The 20,917-nt window shown below is 38.1% G+C and overlaps 1 long non-coding RNA gene across 1 annotated transcript; it reads right to left on the bottom strand.

Annotated features, from left to right (window-relative positions):
• Positions 1–1,432: 1,432 nt before the first annotated feature.
• Positions 1,433–14,154, bottom strand: LOC149071141 (uncharacterized). Its single transcript, XR_016194718.1, has 3 exons — positions 14,082–14,154; positions 3,613–4,653; positions 1,433–1,939 (listed from the first exon to the last, which is right to left on the bottom strand). It is a non-coding gene; the product is annotated as an uncharacterized LOC149071141 (long non-coding RNA).
• Positions 14,155–20,917: the final 6,763 nt, after the last annotated feature.

Below are 20,917 nucleotides of genomic sequence, written 5' to 3'. Positions count from 1 at the left end.
CGGGCAAGGTTTCTTGCGTCCCCTACATTGAGGGATCTCGACCCGGGGTTAGAAGGGGAGAGAGAGTAAATTCACGACTCTTCAAGCGCGACATGTTGGTCGACCAACCTCTAGCAATACCTCTCTCTCTCTCTCTCTGTGGCAAAAGCCTCGCGTTTCCCAAACCAAGTTGGTGAAGACCCTCTGCTATTGGTCAAAGGCAATTGCCTGATTTCTGTAATTGGGTTTTCATTGGCCCAGAGGCACAATGTCTGTCTGTAGAGTTGTGATGATGTTATGTAATACGTAATTATTCGGTGCTCAAGTGCGTCTTAGAAATACCTGGTGAGGGAAAGGAGAGCACACGTGTTGCATCCCTGTATGTATGTATGATTTCTCGATGGGAAGGCGAGAGGGGGAGATAGTGTGTGTATGTAAGGTGCACTCGAAGTAAATTTTACTTCGTAAAATTTTTCCCCCCTTCCCGTAGGTAATATGTCACGAGTGCACCTTACATACACACACTATCTCCCCCTCTCGCCTTCCCATCGAGAAATCATACATACATACAGGGATGCAACACGTGTGCTCTCCTTTCCCTCACCAGGTATTTCTAAGACGCACTTGAGCACCGAATAATTACGTATTGCATAACATCATCACAACTCTACAGACAGACATTGTGCCTCTGGGCCAATGAAAACCCAATTACAGAAATCAGGCAATTGCCTTTGACCAATAGCAGAGGGTCTTCACCAACTTGGTTTGGGAAACGCGAGGCTTTTGCCACAGAGAGAGAGAGAGAGAGGTATTGCTAGAGGTTGGTCGACCAACATGTCGCGCTTGAAGAGTCGTGAATTTACTCTCTCTCCCCTTCTAACCCCGGGTCGAGATCCCTCAATGTAGGGGACGCAAGAAACCTTGCCCGAGATGACGGTGAGTGATTCAAACTATATGTATAATTATTGTGTGTTTAATTTGGTGAAGTAAGAGTGTCCATGTTGAATATAAATTGTATCGAGTTTAGTGTAATTCACAGTGTCGAAGTATTTTCAATGAATGAATAAAATTAAATTGTAATTCGCTAATTGAAAAGGTTATTATTATATTTTCGCAATGTCCTGTTCATGATTGCCTGGTAATATATAATATGTCGTGCTACGAAACTAGTTCGTTTACAACTCCGGCCGCACCGGTGAACCTCTTCAACACACTGTACGTTTAAGAAATATATCTGATTTAAAAAAAAAACATTAAAAATTTTTTTCACAGCCAAATCGGGAATTTTTTGAACCTAGAAAGGAGTTAACCACCTCCCAAGGTCTATTCCAGTATGCCATTGTCCCTTTCTCTTAAAGCAATATCACCCACTTTGATTGAACCTTGATCTAATGCACGGTGGCATTTTTTTACCGATTTCAATAACGATGAAAAATAACAAAGATTCCAAATAGTAATTTTTAACAGAATTTTTTTGTGTCGATTGTTTATAGTACAAAACATTATTTTCGTATAACCAGAAAAATCGAGGCAAGTGTAACATTGATAAGAGGAATAACAGCTTCTCGATCGTCTCGTTTGCAGATAATAATATTCCTATATCCTATAGAATAGTCAGGAATACCGATTCTTGAGGTTTTCTAAAAATCCAGATTTTCATATCAGATGATGAGCTAGAGATGATCCTTGGTCATTTCACGTACAGAAGATATGCTAGAGATTATCCTTGTGGTCGTGTTTCACGTGTAAGAGGATGTGCGAAACATGTATTTTGGTCATTTCATGCATCAGGAGATGTGCTAGGAACTAGAACGGCGGTCGCAACTTGTCATGGAGTAACAATAACTTCTTATTCCAGTGGTGTAGGCTTCATGCAGCTTATTCATCGTGATTCACGTGGCATTCGATCGAAACACCCGACTGGGCCAACTAGCTCTCATACGTGGCTTGAAATCATTCCCTATTGAAAAATAAATCGATTTCAATGTCAAGACAAATTATAGGTTAATAAATGAATAAAAAAATTCAATTACTTCTGAGGGTGATCACATTTCTGGGGGATAAGCAGCACAAAAAAGCATAAAATTGTTCTTATCTATATAATGCTTCGCGATGAAAAGCTTGTAATCAGGGCCCAGGTCAGAAGCGTAGGCCTTGGACAAACGGGAATTTTTTATCCTTACTTACGAACTTTGAGGAAGAATTGTTGCGGGGCATTATAGGGCAAGAATCCTGATAAATGGCGTGATTTTAACGTTTTTCACAAATTTTAGCACCAACTCCTTTTTAGTTCAAATTAACGCATGTAATACTAAGTGTAACATAACTAACACATTTTCTTTGAGAAAAAAATTCGTTCATTTCTTAACTTTATTGAAGAGTTATTATTGAACCTTATCGGAAATAAGGTTATATAAAAAAATAAATTATTTCTTATATAAGGAATTATTTAATAAAAAAAATGCTACAAAATTGTCGAAAAATATTTATTTAGCAGAAAAATTGACTGACCGTATAATTATAATTCATGAGCATTCAAAATATTAAATAATAAAACAATTGTGTCATTTTCAGTTCATTATGAAACCTTTCGGATTGCTTTTCGAAAAATTATGTCATCGGCCCGACCCATTGAAATGCATAGTAGACATAACAATACAACTGCCACAATTTTGTTATATAATTGCTATTTAATCACCAACATACAAAAGAAAAACCAAGTTTTACTAGTGTTAATACATGTTTATCAAAATCACGTTCGAGTTCTCGGTCTACATCAGAGGATTCCGAGGGCCGTGCGCTGAACATGCATAAATTATATTTCGTACAGAGTGGGAAAAAAAGTCCGCTCGTAGAAACTTTAAAAATTCATAAAAACGGGAACAATAACCGAAATAAAAAAACGGTTTGCAGGGTCAGCATCGCTGTCATGGGAATTTTTCACGACAGGGAAAAAAATAACTCAAAAAACAGCCGATAAGTGGCGCTGGTACGAGCGACTTCGGTGGAAATATGCAAATGTGACGGGTTATAAGAACTTGCGCTCCTAATCCACAATCAGTTCACCGTTGTTAACCATGCATGTGGACCTACTGCACTCTGTCGTTGCTGGATTTTTGACTCGCCTGCAATGCGTTATCTCCTGTGGTGGTGGTCATGTGGAACACATACTGCCGTAATAAACGACTTGGAGTCATTCTGTTCTTCATTTGCGTATCTTTTCTTTGAATTGTGTACGTCAGTGCCACCTATCGACTGTTTTTAGGGGGGTTCCTGTCTTAAAAAAATTCCCGTGACCTAGCGATGCTAACCCTGCGCAAACCGTTTTTTATTTCAGTTATTTTTCTAGTTTTTATGAATTTTTAAATTTTCTACGAACTTTTTGTCCACCCTGTATTATCATAATCGTTGGATGATTTCGGGCTCGTATAATTTTGTCGTACTGCTGGTCGAAAATAGCTAACAATATATATGTTGCCAGGTTTTATTTAAATGAAATCCATTCCCGGATTCAGGAATACATAATTCCTTGGGTTGAAATTAGTAACATTCACGGGATGAATCGCTATTTGCTATTATAATCGTGAATGTTGTGCAAATTTAAATATTTTTAAACATAAAATGAACTCATACCTTGTCTGGAATAATTAAGAACGTGATGGACAACGTCCCAATTCACTGGAAACTCCAGTTGTCGGCCTTATGTAAATTTCTTCCGATCATTTAACTTCCGAATTCCAAGAAAAGCTAACAAAGTTCCCAAATCGTCAGAAGAGAAGAGACAGGTAATTTGGAAGAATTAGAAGAAATAAGGTATGCAGGGGCCATGATCAGCAGAATAATATTTTGACACAATGAACATTCCAACATTAGTTTCAATAATTCCTTCCAGACAAAATGATGACATTAAGGTCAGATTCTACTTCAGAAAGCAGAGAAATGTCATAATATATTAGTATCCATAATCCTGTGGATGAATGTTTAGGTTTCGAATATTTTGAAACCCTAAGGATCTGTTATTTTTCGTATTAAATTGTTTTATGAGGAATCCTTCTCCTTTCCCACAATTCTGCAAAAAGAAAATATGATGGACTGAATGTAATAAAAATTAATAATTTCGTTTTACTATATATGAAGACATTAGTATTAATCCGTGCATGTACCAAAGTTTTCTAATATTTATTTAAAAAATTCAATTATAGTCTGTATTTGTGTTATTTTAAGAGAGTTTTGTTTGTAAAGATATTCCTAATGATGCAGAGAATGAAAAAATAAAATGCCGCAGTTAATAAAATTCGAACTTTTACTTTACAGAAAAAATAACGAAATAAGATGTTTTTAACTTTAATAAGAAACAAAAAAGAAGCCGAAGAGACTTTTAAGCAGTAAAAAATCAGCAGTAATGAAGTGGAAGCCAATAGAAATGAAGACAGGCGGCGCATGTAAAATGCTTTAGCGAAAATCAGTAGAAGAAGGAGAGAATAAGGCACAAAAATTCCAACCATTCCGAGTCGACTCTAACGAGAGAATTGCCGATCCGGAATGGTTGGATGCCGATCAGATATCGATTGTATCCATCGATGGAATTGATTGAGAAGTGCAATGAGGAAAAGTTGAGAGATGGAAAGGAAGTTTCAATTGATGGAAGCATCGTCTTTTTTGGGGTTGAATTTCCTGAAAATGAAAATTTTTGATATATAAGAGAGGTTTTTAAATGTGTTTTCACATATAAAAGCATATGAAATAAATCTATTCTTCATTAAAAAAATTTATTATTTTGATGAGAATGTTCCAAATCAATTATTAACATCAAATTATCGATACCATCAAAGCCTCCTAAAAGTCTACGATATTTGTTTTCAATTTGGAAAAGTCTCTCCGTCGACGGACAGTCGGCAGATCTTCAACACGGCACTTACACAACGTAAGAATTCATCCATTTGCCATTTTCTCTTCAAAATATGGAAGCCAGATCGCAGCCCACCAGCAGAGGCACCGGCATCGAGGATGCTGAAAGTTTCTAGTCATCCTCAATGTAGGAGAGGGAGGATTTGCGTTGCATTTTTATATACATTAATTATTAGGAGAGGAGTGGCGGCCTCCTCTCAAGATTTATTCGGCAGGGGAGCTGAAATAACCCCATCCCCAGTATCGATGCCTATAAGCACCACATAACAAGAAACAAGCAAACTCTGACAACACAAATACGTTGAGGCCACGCATAAGCTAAATACACAACACATTCCTGCCGCATTACCAGTGCGTTAGAAATTCCGTACAGCAGCGTTTCTGAACCCAAGAACCAATAAGATGACTGAGGTGATTCGTAAGATCACTTGTATCCCGTATTACGGAATATTCCTGTATTTTTGTCTGTTTCGATTTTTTTTATTCATTTTTCCTTTTTTTTCAACGATGCTTATTTGAATTTGTGATATTTACTAAAATCGTGAACGAAGATAATTTTCATAACGTATAAATGATATTATGAAAATTATGGCTACAAATATGAATACGTAGAACCTCTCGATAACGGATACTAATGGGACTAAATTTTTTCCGCTAATTGGGAGGTACGATATATGTATTGAAACCTTGTTTATACGTCGTTTGGCTTCGGTCGCAATTGGTTCCAATATACATTTTAATGTTAAAATGTATATATCCTGTGAGAGAGTGATACACCGCTGGGGTTATGCATATGAACATAACTGTAGTACACAGGATGGTGAACTCGAATGGTAATGTCGGCTTTCTTCACACGTATCAACAAACAAAACCTACACATTACCATTCGAGTTCACCATCCTCGACCATCGTTATATGTCCAGTTAATTAAATAATTTTCAGCACATTTTTACCAATACGAACTTGGGATTAAACATGACCTTAGTTGAATATGATAAATTTGCCTGATTTTGCTGCCCGCTATCTAGAGTGTCCGTAAACGGCGTGTGTCCGTTGGGGGAGGTTCCACTGTATTCATCTCACATATTTGTTAGGTAATTAATGTTCAACGTTTTTCCCGTGCACTAATATTCAATTTACTGTGATTTTCAGTAGCTCAACATTTCCCCTCTTGTTTCAGCAATTTCAACAACAATTTCTGATTTTCCAGACTTGGATCACCATTTTTGGTGACAATTTTATGTCCCGTTTTGTAGTATTTAAGATACAAATACAAAGGCCACAACAGGCAGGCAGGCTGCCCATCGAGATGGCTCGAAAAAGATTCCCATAAAAAATATGGATGTCAAATATAACCAAATTACAGCAACCCAATATTAAAGCACATATCAGGAAAGAAAAAACTAGTATATAAATATACACCCATTCACCAAAAAATTAGAAACACCCTGCTACTCACACTGATATCTTGTGGGACCTCCTCTGGTTTTGATGACAGCAGATGTTCTTCTAGGCATGGACTCTACAAGTTGCCAAAGCCGTTGAAGTTATTAGTCCATGCTAACGAAATGGCAGCTCTTAGTTCTCCTCAGATTAGAATATGGTGTTTCAGAGCTTTTAGCAGACCTTTCGCCCTCGTCTTACAAATTCTTAATTGGGGTGAGATCGGGTGACTAAGGAGACCACTAAAGCAATTGAAACTCTGAATCATGTTCCTCAAACCAATTTGAGATAATTCAAGCCCCGTGGAAGGGTGCATTGTCCTGCTGGAAATACAGCCATCAAGAAACACGATGTCCATAAACGGGTGCACGTGGTCAGTAACAATGTGGAGGTAGGTGTAGGTGCTGGCATTGACGGATTTTTCCAATGGAAATTAGGTACCAAGCGTATACCACGAAAATTCCCCGCAGACCGTGATTCTGCCGCCATCCACTTCAACAGTTGTCATGTGGCATGCCGGATCCATAGCTTCGTGCTGCTTGTGCCACACACGGATCCTACCATCAACGTCATGGGGAAGAAATCTAAACTCGCCAGACCAGACAACCTTCTTCCATTCATCAAGTGACAAATTTCGGCGTTCTCTAGCCACAAAAGACGTTTTCTTCAGTTTTGCAGAAAAACAAAAGGGCTCTTATTGGCCACCGACTATTAAAACCAATTCGTTTTGAGATCCGTCATGTAGAGAGTACGGGTATGCTTTGCGATGATCCTGAGTTGTATTACGCTGTAATTTGTTGCGTTGTAGCTCTTCTGTTGCTGCGCAATATGCGTGTCATTCGCCTGACATCTCTTTCGTTCACATGTGATTTTCTACTATTCTCATTTCCAACTGAAGTTACTTTGCCTTAGCTGCCATTCTTTGAAGGACACTCTTGTGCTCGAGATACTGTTTTACGAGAAGGTTAGTGGTCAGTATAAGTCAAGAAGGTTAGTGAATTCTAAGGTACTGGAGCCACCCCTTCTGGCATCCACAATCATGCCGTGTTCAAAGTCACTCAAATCTCTTGTTTTCCGCATGAACAGGCACATTGCAACGTTGATTGTTTCTTCTGACCAGGAGAAAACTTTTTTATCAGCAAATCTTGTATTATTACGTCAGCGCACGTACTGCACGGACGAGTCGAAGTTTGAGTGAGGGCTGTTCCTAATGTTTTGGCCACTGAGTGTACAGTACACTGCCCTTAAAACATATTATGGTTGTCTTATCTAAGAATGAAAAGCTTCTCGATTTATTCCACTATGTCTATCGTACTTCTTTTTAATCCTTCTATTAGGATCCATGTTTCCCAAGCAATATGGTCCCGCGTTCATTTGAATGGTTTTTTTTGTGTGTGAAAAAATTTTTGGTTACTCCTATTTCCCATCTCTTCGGCAATTCTGGCAGTAATTATCAAATTTCTCGAAAATTTCATTTTCCGGCAACAATCAGTGATAGCCCGTATTTAGGATGGCAATTTCCCGCCTTTTTCTCGATGATGGTTTGATGAACTCACGTTATGAAGTCGTAATTTTTTTTTGAACCTATATGAATATTAACACTAATGTCAACTACAACAATTGAATAATTTTTCGTTTAGCTAGAATTAAATTATCAAGTTCGCTTGCGGACAACTTATGTCATCGTCACGGACCATCAGGACGGATTTACCATTAAGCAAAATAATCAAGTGATTAGGGCATCAAGAGAAAAGGGGCACCACAAAAAAGTTGCCAAAATGTTGTTTTTTTTTTATCTTCAATTTTTTCCAGCATTAAGCATCCTGCAGAAAATCCTAAAATTTTCGATTGATTGTATACTTGATATTGATCAAAAGAATGGCACAAATACAGAAAAACTGATAATATTGCAAACAGAGATCACATTAATGCTGAATTGTTGGAACGAGAGATTTCATGCAATTTCTATAAAGTTAGCTTGAGCTATTTTAACACTATCATGGGAGGCCTTTTGACAAACTGATTTTTCTGAAGAGCCCTCTCTGCCAGCTAAAACTTCCTGCCTACTGATTTTCATACTGACTCTCACAAATTGTAAACAGAGCTACTTGTCACGAGGTTGTGTTCGGGTGAGACCCACGCACTAATAAAACAAATCATTGTCATTCCCAACCAATAAGATAAATACTAAATCATTAAAAAAAAGGCAAATTTTAAGAGTAAGCCAAGTTCTACAGAATAAAGAAGTAAACTTTTAAATGCTCAAATCTTTGAGTCATTAGCGGATCCGTGTTTGAAAAATTCATCGCCGAAAATTCACCAACAATTCACCGCCATGCAATTCACCACCAGGAAAATTCACCGCCATGCAATTCACCGACCAGAAATTCCCCGTTAGGAAAATTCATCGACGGAAAATTCTCCGATAGGAAAATTCACTGACCAACAATTCACCGACAACAGTTCATCATGAAGCTACCTAGTCCGTGAGCAAGTTAACTAGTGACTTTCATTCAAAACATACAGTACTTAATAATTTTCGACATAATTTTCATTACTTACATATTTATAATTAAAGGGTTCCTCGCTTACTCATTCGCTCACTCACTTAGACTCAGTAGCTCGCTCGCCCACCCACTCGACCACTCACTCACCCGCTCACGGACTCGGTGTAGCTCGCTCCCCCACTCATTCGCTCACTCACTCACTCATATACTCAGTAGCTCACTCAATCGCCTTCACTCAATGTTTCGCTCTTTCACTCGTTCACGGACTCGGTAGCTTCATGGCGAATTGTTGTCAATGAATTGTTGGTCGATAAATTTCCCTAGCGGTGAATTTTCCGTCGATGAATTGCTGATCGGTGAATTTTTCTGGCGGTGAATTGCTAGTCTGTGAATTTTCCTAGCGGTTAATTTTCTTAGCATTGAATTGCTAGTCTGTGAATTTTCCTAGCGGTTAATTTTCTTAGCATTGAATTGCATGATGGTGGATTGCTGGTTGGTGAATTTTCCTAGCGGCGAATTGTTGTCGGTGAATTTTCCGTAAACCTAGCGGATCGACAGCATGGTTTCGGGGGTTTCATATTAAAGTTAATTATTATTACCCGTTCGAGAGAGTTCGGCGCCTCTCTGGCGAATAAGTCGCACCAGTAAAATAACCCCGAAAACTCGCTGCTGTGTTCCCAGACAGATGAAATGCGTCAAAAATTGTCTAACCTTTGATTGTGCACAAGTCTGGGTTTGAATCCCGGTTCTTCGATGTCTACTAACACTAACAAATTTCCTGGACAGATCATACGGAACCCTTCAAACGTTTTAATCCGGCTCTGCGGACCATAGGTTGAGAAACGCTGTCGTAGAGGAATGTTTACGAGGTGCATGATGGGTAAAGTAGTAGTATGGGAGGCTTTTGTATTGCCTTTCTTCTAAGTGTCAAAATATTCAATAAATATTCATGAGAAAAAAATATTCACTCCTTAAAATACACAATGCGACGAATTGTTTTTTTTTTTGGAAATTTTTATTGTCGAAAATGCACATATAATAAATTTCCTCTCCAAAAGCCTACTCAAATGATATTGAACATATTGGATATACCATTTGGAACAGACATTTTCTGTGTCTATGTTGTCTAAGTGTCTAAGTTTTTCACGATAAGGTCGTAATTTTTTTTCATCTTTCTCATTTGTACATGCTTTGAATGAAAAATTTTAAACCATTTCTTTTTTTTTTTTCAAATTAAAGCAAATGACAAATAAAAATGAAATAGCTTTATGTAAAAAAATATCATTTTTATCATTAAAAATAGCTCTTATTTCTGTGCCTTTGACCATGGATTTCTAACTGGTGTTACGCAAAACACTGGAGTTCCGTGACAGCTTTTTTGGACTTCCGCATGATGAAACGCTACTGAACCCTTAACCCTCTGGCTGCTCATCCCGCGATTTCCACGGGCAACTCAAATGTAGCAAAATCTGCTCATCCCGCGATTTCCGCGGGCATGTGTTTTTCTTCCTTTATTGAGAAGCGCATCCCGTTTTTCCCCCGTTTAACCACTGAAATAAATAATATACAGTATTAGACGTTTAATTTACGTTTTGGCCAATAGATGTCGTTAGCTGTCCACTAAATTGCGGCATTTGAAGGCACGTGGTATTACCGCTCAAACTTCACTTTTTGCCGCTTTTTTCTTATCAGAAATGGCTGCTAGAAAACGTTCAGCGATTGACAGATTGTATATTCCTGATGACTTATCAGATTCTGAAAGCGATTTTAGTTTTGATAGTAATAGTGATATAGATTTTTCGGACTGCTCCTCATATAGCGATGAATCTGATCATGATTCAATAAACTTGCAAAGCGTTAGGCAGTGGTGCAAAATTGATATGAAGAATATTCCTCCTCCTCCTCCTTCAGTTCCTTTTCGTGGAAATCCGGGAATTACTGTGAATATAGCTGACAATGCAAGTATGTTGAATTATTTTGAACTTTTTTTTGATGATCAAATATTACAAATGATAGTCCGAGAAACCAATAGATACGCTGAACAATATACCCATAAAACAGTTTGTAAAGAGCGATCACGCTGGAAAAAATGGACAGAAACGAATGTTGAAGAACTAAGACTATTTTTTGCAGTTTTGTTACTCCAAGGAGTCATAAAGAAGCCAGAACAAGAGCATTATTGGTCTAAGCGTCAAATATTATCCACACCAATTTTTGCAAAAGTAATTGGAAAAAATAGGTTTTTATTGCTCACGAAGTTTCTTCATTTTACTAACAATGAGGAATTTGATAAAGACCGACACCCATGGCCGAAATTGAATAAAATTTATGAACTAATTTAATGGAACATCTTCAATGCAAATTTCGAGAAGTCTATATACCAGGGAAAAATCTTAGTTTAGATGAGAGTTTGATGCGGTTCAAAGGCAGGCTCAAGTGGAAAATGTTTATTGCCAAAAAAAGAACAAGATTTGGCTTGAAGTTTTTCGTTCTTTGTGAAGCAGAAAGTGGATACATTTCCGATTTCCTCATATACACAGGTGATGGAACAGTGTATAATCCGAAATACAGCCAATATCCAGTTTCCACCAAAATTGTTTTACACTTGATGGATCGATTCCTGGGAAAAGGTTATTGTGTCACTATTGATAATTTTTATATGTCTCCACAGCTTGCAGACATCTTAGTTACAGAAAAGACGGACACTTATGGGACAGTGAATAAAACCAGAAAAGACCTCCCTGTCAACTTTTCAAAAGAGAAAGTCCCCAAGGGTGAAATTGTTGCTTATCAAAGAGACAAAGTTATGGCCCTGAAGTGGCAGGACAAGAAGAGTGTCTGCCTTATGAGTACTATTCATGATGCAAGCTCTTATTTGGTGACATGCAAATCTAAAAAGACTGTTATGAAACCAGTTGTCGTTTGTGACTATAATAATACAATGGGTGGCGTCGATTTATGCGACCAAGAAATGTCCTACTACCCTACGCTCCGAAAACAACAGGGGAAGTATTACATCAAAATTTTCAGGCAGTTTTTAGATCAATCGTTGTGGAATGCCTATGTACTTTACAAAAAACAAAACCCAACAGAAAATATAAAGCTTTTGGAATTTCGTTTGCAAATGGTTGAAGAAAGTATCCAAAAGTATTCTGATAGTGATAAAAGCAGTTGTCCTGGAAGACCGAGTTCTACTCTGAACTCTTTGAGATTGACAGCTCGTCATTTTGCAAGCCACATACCACCTAACCCCATAAAAAGAGAGCCTCGAAGACAGTATGCTGTTTGCTGTTCAAGAAAGGATGCAAATGGAAAAAAAATTCGCAAAGAAACACGAATCTGGTGCAAAGACTGTGAAGTTGGACTTTGCCTTGAACCCTGTTTCGAACTCTATCATACTAAACTACATTTCTAAGATATTTTTTTCTCAGTGCTTAATATTTTCTTAAATTTTATACATTTTACTTTTTTATATTATGCAATACATAGAAATTAACTGTAATTCAATTGAAATTTCTTTAAAAAAAATTGTTTTTGATGATTACATCTGAAATTGGTTTTTCTGCCAACTTAGATTCTCATGATAAAAATCTATATAAAAAATCTTTTCTAGAAAGAAAAAATGCATTTTTGAATTCTCCAATATATATAGATATAAAATATGCAACAAAAAAAAATACACAATTTTTGAAGCAATTTCGGTCCACAAATTGAGCAGTCAGAGGGTCATTCTGTGTCTATGTTGTATAAATAGAACGTAAGTTTTTCACGATAAGGTCGTAATTTTTTTTCATCTTTCTCATTTGTACATGCTTTGAATGAAAAATTTTAAACCATTTCTTCTTCTTTTTTTCAAATTAATGCAAATGACAAATAAAAATGAAATAGCTTTATGTAAAAAAATATAATTTTTATCATTAAAAATAGCTCTTATTTCTGTGCCTTTGACCATGGATTTCTAACTGGTGTTACGCAAAACACTGGAGTTCCGTGACAGCTTTTTTGGACTTCCGCATGATGAAACGCTACTGAACCCTTAAAAATCCCGGAACCCAGACAGCTTTTAAAGAAGGATACTTTCTATTTACTGAATACTCGCAAACCTGATTTCTATGTTGAATTTTAACGAGAGAGTATCATTTAAAAAAAAAATCACTTTGATATCTAAACATCTTAGAAACAGGTACATAACATTTTTTTTCATATCGAATTTTCGAACCAGAAGCCCCAGAAAGTCATGAATGTCATCTTTTTCATTAAGAATTATAATTTGTAAAAACGGTGATTTTTGGGAATTTTTTACCCATTAAATGTGAGGATTCTTGGGTTGCGCTGGACGTAGACCTCATTTGCAAGGGGCTTCCACTATAAGATCTAGCACAATGATTTATGACTAAATTTTTCAACTAAGCGGTGGTGCCCAAGCCTTCTTTCATTGCCATGGGGGCTAGGATGCTGTGGAGACGGCAGTAGAGACAGACTTAATCTGGATAAATATTTAAAAATTTGTTTGAGTTTCGTAGAACACCCTCATTATAATAGTGGGTTCCGTGAGAAATTTTATGTTGGAAACCCCTGCTTTAGACTAACAGCGATAATTAAAATGTTTAAATTTTTTCTTCCATTCTAACTTCGAGGCACTCTTTCCTTTAAAATAGAAATGTTCTATTATAATGCACATATTTTTTTTTTACAATTATTACAAACGCTCCCTTAAAAAAAGATACCTTTTCAGTTTTCGCAAATTTTATGCAAATACAACGCCACTACAGGCAAAATGCCCAACGAGGTGGCTGAGAAAAAGATGCTCAACTGATTATCAACTGAAAATAACATGTTGCCTTGAATTGAGTTCAGTTATTTTGCTGTATATGTCATCTCAAAATGCAATATAGCATTCAGTCAATATATATTTTGACTTTCTCCACGAAATCTACCTGAAATTTATTACATAATTTATACAGTGTTCTAGTTTCGATCGAAGCTCTTTCGTATATTGTGCACTCCTTTTAAAAGATATATTATATTTCATATAAAATATTCTAGTTGAAAGAGTCTTCTTTTCAGCTATCAGCATGTAAAGATTTAACGCAGTTGTTATGTATCAAAATTGCTGATTTATCCATCCCTGGGAACAGAAATAGCTATTTTTCATTAATTTTAAAAGTAATTCGAATCGTCTCATCTTATTTCGGAAAATAAATAGTACGTACATAATATAAATGCAGAATCGATGGAACTCACCCGATCTGTTTTTCTGGTATCGGAAGAAAATTGCAGCGAACCTCACTGAAGCCGAGAAATCTCGCAAATGCCAGCAATCTGCAAATTTTCGCGGTTAAATATCCATCTGCCCTCTCCTCCTCCTCCTCCACTCTTCTGATACAGCTTCACCAATCATCTACCAGGAAAGAAAAATAAAAAAGACGTGTCGCTTAGCGATTGGTAGATATGAATCCATGCATGCAGGAATTCACTGGAATCCTCAGGTGTGACGTAACGATAGGCAAGGTGGGATTGCAAAAAAATACCGCTTTCGAATGTTCCAGAGAATCATCAACGTTCCAAGAACAAAAATCATCTTTTTTTTTCTCCAATCTTGTTTCTAATGAAAAACAGTGAATCTCGCTTGATTTAATTGACTAATAACGAATGAAAATCTCGAATTTTCTTGCACAAATTTAAAGTAGAACGTCCCGATAACGGACACCCATGGGACCAAAACTTTTGTTCTGCTAACGGGGAGTGTCCGCTATTAGGGAGGTACGATATACAGTATAACATCGTTTATACGACTCTCACATTTATACGACGTACGTAAAATTGATACACCGGTTTTACGTACACAAAGGAACCAATAGCGACCAAAGCCATACGTGGTATAAATGTAAATTATGCATAATCATCGATCGTCTTGATAAAGAACGTTTGATTAAATTTCATCTCATTCATTACTTTTACCGGTGATTATGCATAATTCCCAAATAAAGTCTGATAAATGTGGAAACATTTATAACATTTCTTCTCTTCATTAAACCAATTAATTATTTTTACCCGTACATGATACGTGCACTACACATATTTTGTAATAGAAGTTAAATTAAATTGAAAAGAGTATGAAAAGAAGATTAAAATTTTCACATAACAACGTTATCGTAATGTTGGCTTTCTTCACACGTATCAACATATGCTAATAAAACCAACATTACCATTCTAAATCAGCACCCTGGATTACAGTTATGTTCAGTTAATCAAGTGATTAAGTGACAGATTATCATATTTACCGACACGAGCTTGGGATTATGCATAATCACCGTTGAGTATGATAAAAAAAATCACAAATTTTAGTGTCCTATATCGAGTGTCCGCTAACGGGAAGTGAAACACATTAAACCTCTATTCCACGGGACCAGGGATCCCAAAAGTGTCCGTTAAGGGAGGTGCTACTGTATTATGGAAACATCAATTTCAGCTCTGTATAAGTAAGGAAATAAAATATATGCAATATTTATTTATAATAAAAAGAATTTCCATGAAGCCCGATGATCAAAAAGTCATACTACGATATCTAGATTCACACATTTTTAACAGGTGGGGGCCATACTCATTCCAGAACTCATAATCAAACTGGGGAGGAGATGGGGGGACCCTCTGCTATGTAAGATATTTTATTTATTCTAGGATTTTTTTTCTTCATTAAAAATATCAATTTTCATTAATTCTGAAACTTTTCCGTTTAATAAGAATTTTCATCAAAAAAAATTCTGAAATTATTTGTTCATTAAATATAAAAATCTTCGTTAATTCTGGAAATATTCATTTTATTAATTCCGTTCTGAAATTATCTTTCAATAGTTATGAAAAATAATTTCTTTCATCAATTTGAATTTTTTTTTTTTAAACTAAAAAATCATTTCAATTATTATGAAAAATCGTTTCTCTCGTTAGTTCTGAATTTTTTTCCGAAAGTGATTTTAAAAAATTACTTCTTTCGCCAACTATGGAACACATTTGAGATTTTTTTCCAGCATTTCTATGAATTCATTAGAATCACGGTTAGTATAAGAGAATTGGGATGATTATAATTTAATTGTGTCATCTAACACCATCTCTAAGACGACGAAAATTTAAAGAAACGTGGCTATAAGTAAATACAGTGGAACTTCGGTTAACGAACAATTCGCATAACGAGCAAAATATTAGCGCTTTTTTTATTTACACTCATGTCCATAAATTAAGGATAATGCCAGCTCCGACAAATAAAGGTTCATAAACAAAACAAACGTTACTTATTCATAAAGCCCATTTATTAAACAAAAGATAAAGAACAAAAACGATGGTGTATGTATCATACCATTCATAAAAACTACGATTTTTGCTCCCTGGAGCAATTGTAGAAAATATCTCCTTTACAAAAACTTACTATTACATGGTTGGTATGATGGTTAATACATTGTATGTCTCCCGTGCGATGAAATACAGTCCGTACAACGCCTTGGCATGCTGAGTATCAAATTATCGATCTAATCTTGGGGAAGATCACTCCACTCAGCAAGCAATGCTCTCCGAAGTTCCGGAGCATTCGTTTACGATGTTTGCTCGGTGAGGACGGGCGTTGTCATCCATAAACACAAATTCTGTGCCCATGGCACCCCTAAACAAACGTACATGTTGTTCCAGAATGATGTCCCGATAAATTTGGGCTTTCATGGTTCCGGTTTGAACATGCAGATCTGTTCTGGAACCCAGTATAATTCCACCCCAAACGAGCAATGCTGCACCACCGTAACGGTGTCGTTCAATGATGTTGTCTTGGTGGTAACGGGTACCTGGCGTTCTCCATATGAAAGTCCGACGTGAATCAGACTGCAAACTAAACCTGGACTCGTCGGAAAACATCACACAAGCCCATTGTGACGATGTCCACATTGCATGTTCTCTACTCCAGGCTAATCGCTGCCGACAGTGAGTTGCCGTGAGCGGAACACATCTGACAGGCCTGCGAGCATATAGACCAATATCTCCCAAACGTCTGTACACGGTTTGCCTTGAAACTGTGGTACCCGTGGCTGCAGATAACTGACGAGACAGGTCGGATGCTGTGCTCCGTCTGCTTGTTTTGGCAGTTACTGCCAAATACCGGTCTTCATTCGGCGTTGTAACTCGGGGGCGACCTGTACTGTAACGTCTACTGACATTTCCGTTATCTTGGAATCGTTGGCAAAGCTTAGAGATGACACTTTGGGCAACTCCAAGTTCCTCGGATACTTCCTTCTGAGTACGCCCACATTCCAGGCGGCCGATAATTCTACCACGTAAAAAATCATCCACATGCGTCCTCTGTGTCATAACTATTCGCTTATGGCACTGAGCGCCTTACAGAACTCTTGTGAACAGTTTCACTTCTTTGCCATCATTCCTTATATACCCCCCTCTTACACTCTCGTCATTGTGACGTACTATCGGCATCATCTGGTGGCTTCCTGAAATTTGCATATCATTCTTGCAGATGTGTGCGATAATTCTACAGGTGAAATTTTTACTTTAGATTTCGATTTCCGTGTGATTCTGAATTATCCTTAATTAATGGACATGAGTGTATTTTGGCATTATCACAACTGAACTGATGGTTTTTTTTTTTGGTTTTTTTTTGCTTTCGCCGAATTCAAATATTGCAAACATCTGAAAAAATACTGCATAAATGAGGCAAAAGAGCGTTGTTCGCTAATTTTGCTATTCTCTCATAACTTTTTTTCCGGTTTTTAAATTGAAATATCTAAACGAATATTGCACTTAGAAACATGGAGTTTTTTCTGTTGGCCTCAGGAGATACAGTTCAACAACTTTCTAATTGGGAGTTTAGAGAACGGGGGGAGAGCCATATAAAAATTTAATTTTTTTATTTTATGACACACTGTATTTTCACTCTCAAAACTGGAACAGGGTAATTTTAAAACGTCTCTTGAGCTTATTTTTTTCTTAAATTGAAATCATACCTCTACGACGAACGGGTGATGAGATAAAGGCCGCATTAGCACTTACAGGACAAACTTGTATGCAATTACATTATTTACTATATTTATAAAAGCACGGAGGTTGAAAATCAATGTTAAATTAAATTCGCGTATCGATCGAGACTGCCATACCAATAGATTTCCAAAAATGGTAGTATAAGTCTTTCCATTTTTTACCAAATACAAATTTTCGCTCAGAATTTGACAATATATACACACTATTTAAAAATAAGAACAAAATACAATGTTCAACAGTCACAAAAAGTCATTGACTCAGAGTTTTTAGTGACTTCAAACAAGAAACCATGTTTTCAGCGCGCTCCTCCTTATCCCAACTCAAAGCCGACCCATAGGATCTCATACTATACCTGTACCTTCTACTGACCCTTCTGGACTATTCCTGGGTATAGTATACTTTGAAAAACACTGGTCTACATGGTATTGCCCCCATGTGCCGGATGAGATTATCATATATGATTGGGGTGTAATGTGATAGGCCTCCTCGTGGTGCACTCTGGGTAACGCCAAATCTATCACACGTCATTGTCATCGCTTTTTGTGCTCATATACTTCACCTTCAATAGCCCAAATTACATGTTTATTACTACACATCTTGCAGTACATGTCTTGCGTCTCGTTTTGTCCTGAACATGTTTGTCTTCTGTGTCCAACCCCTCATTGTGGGCCCCGCTCAGGCGGGGAGGGGTCCTCCCAGACGGGGCGTTGCTTCTAGCGTATGCTCTGTCTGGGACGCTGTCTACCTGCGTGTTTGCCGTGCGTGGAGACCCGTAAGGCTGGAGATGGGGATCCTGGTTAGCCTGATGCGCTAGCTTTGGCCTCGGATTCAGCCGAAACGGGAGGCCTGGATTAGCCCCGTCTGGGTCAATCGGCTGGTCGCCTCGGTGGCTGAAGGGGTTACACTACTGGGCAGGTAGAGGGTCCGGGCCTGCCGGACGTCGTTGAGGTTTGTTGGTGCTGCTTCACGGCGATCTTGGATCTTGAACGCGTCTGCTCGCCTGCTTCGGTGGTGTATAGCTCCTACCTAACCTGGCGTTGCTACTAACCTTCATCGGTTACGTGTGCGCGTCCCCTTGTAGGGCTCCATGGTGGGCATGGTCGGTAGGAGCCGAACACATTATCTCCAAAATGGGGAAAAATCAAAATGCACCAAAACGTCAAAGAACTGCTATGAGCGAAACTATTGTCACTGATCCTACTCCTACTGTTTCATTTTTCTTCCTGCATTGTACTGACACTGATAAACCGCTGGCCAAAGTGTCACCATTCATAATAGACAAAGCTCTCTATGGCGCAATAGGCACATTAAAATCAGTGAAGGCTCTTCGTTCAGGAGACCTTCTCATTGAAACTAACACACCTAAACAATCCGAACTCGTTCAAAAGCTCACATCTCTCGGAGACATTCCAATAATAGTCAAAATCCATCCCACGTTGAATTATTCACGTGGTGTGATTTCAGATACTAACTTGATTAATATGGATGAAGAACTACTAACAGAGGAGCTGGCGTCTCAAGGCGTAACATCTGCCAAACATATTATGAGCCGCAAAAATGGCAATCCAGCTCCATCACGTAACATAATCCTGACATTCTCATCACCGACATTGCCGAAAGATATTAAGATAGGCTATTATAGCCTCAAAATCCGCCCATACATACCTAACCCCGTAAGATGTTTCAACTGCCAGAAATTCGGTCACTCACGAACGGCGTGCCGCAGTCAACCCACCTGCGCAAAATGCGGTGAGAAGGACCACATTTCGGACAACTGCACTTCAACATCATTCAAGTGCGTCAATTGCGGTGGCATTCACCCCGCATTTGACAGGAAGTGTCCGAAATGGAATGAAGAAAAAGAGATCCAGAAGATCAAGGTCCTTAATAACATCTCGTATATCGAAGCACGTCGTCGCATAATATCTAACCAAGCTCCAATAGTTGGTAAATCATACGCCAATACGACTTCACAATCACCGACTACTAACAAGATTAACAGTGTAACAAAGGTTTCTATTACAACTCAGACCGAACCAATTGCTAACACATCTACTCAAACTGCATCCAATCAACCATGCAATAGTTGTGGCTGCTGTTGCTCCGCTGGATTCCGGAGGGAGTCCACTACCTCCGAAGAAGAAGCGGGAAAAGCAACAGCGAACACATTCAAAATATCTACTGCTACAAAACCCAAAATAAGTTCTGGAAATAAATCAAAAAAGAAACCTTTCAAGACGGGGTATTCCAAAAAAGCCATACAGAGAGCTTTGACACATCCCACCGTTAAAAATTTGTCACTTATCGATGACACATCGATTGGTGACATGGATCTTGACAATCCTACAGAATCCGGTACTACCCGCCGCAAGATAGACCGGAATAAATTTAAGGACCTTGAACCGTCTACTTCTATTTGAAATTTAAATTTATGGCCAACATAATTCAATGGAACATTCGTGGTCTTAGATCCAATTATGAAGATCTCAAGGATTTGATCAATCGTTATCATCCTGTTTGCGTGGCACTCCAGGAAACTTTTACGAAGCCCTCGGAGACATGGAACATCAGGCGACATTCCCTGTTCCGTATTGATTACGATGACGGGAGTAGAGCCTGCCGCGGTGTTGCTCTGCTGGTTCCACATCACGTGTCGTCGCGCGTTCTAACGCTGCGCACGAACCTGCAAGCCATCGCGGTGGAAATCTCTACAGGCCTAAGAGTTACCATCTGTTCTATTTATTTGCCACCAAATGACACCATCTTACAGAGAGATCTAGAAGATCTGATTGATCAATTACCTCCACCATTTTTTCTTCTTGGAGACTTCAATGCTCATAACATGATATGGGGTTCTAACAGCAACACCCCTCGTGGGGAAATGGTTGAACGGCTGTTAGACAATATGGACCTCGCCATCATGAATGATGGTAGTTTCACTCATTTCCATGCCCCAAACAATAGTTTCACTGCAATAGATTTGTCGTTATGTTCACCTTCACTCTTGCCCAACTGGTCCTGGTCGGTTGATCCGGATCTCCACGGGAGCA

Source organism: Pholcus phalangioides, unplaced genomic scaffold (genome assembly GCF_987345545.1).
Source record: "Pholcus phalangioides strain wild (caught in Gottingen) unplaced genomic scaffold, Ppha-v1.0 ptg000019l_1, whole genome shotgun sequence".
In the NCBI taxonomy this organism is placed as follows: domain Eukaryota; kingdom Metazoa; phylum Arthropoda; class Arachnida; order Araneae; family Pholcidae; genus Pholcus; species Pholcus phalangioides.
This window is presented reverse-complemented; position numbering and strand designations above follow the sequence as displayed.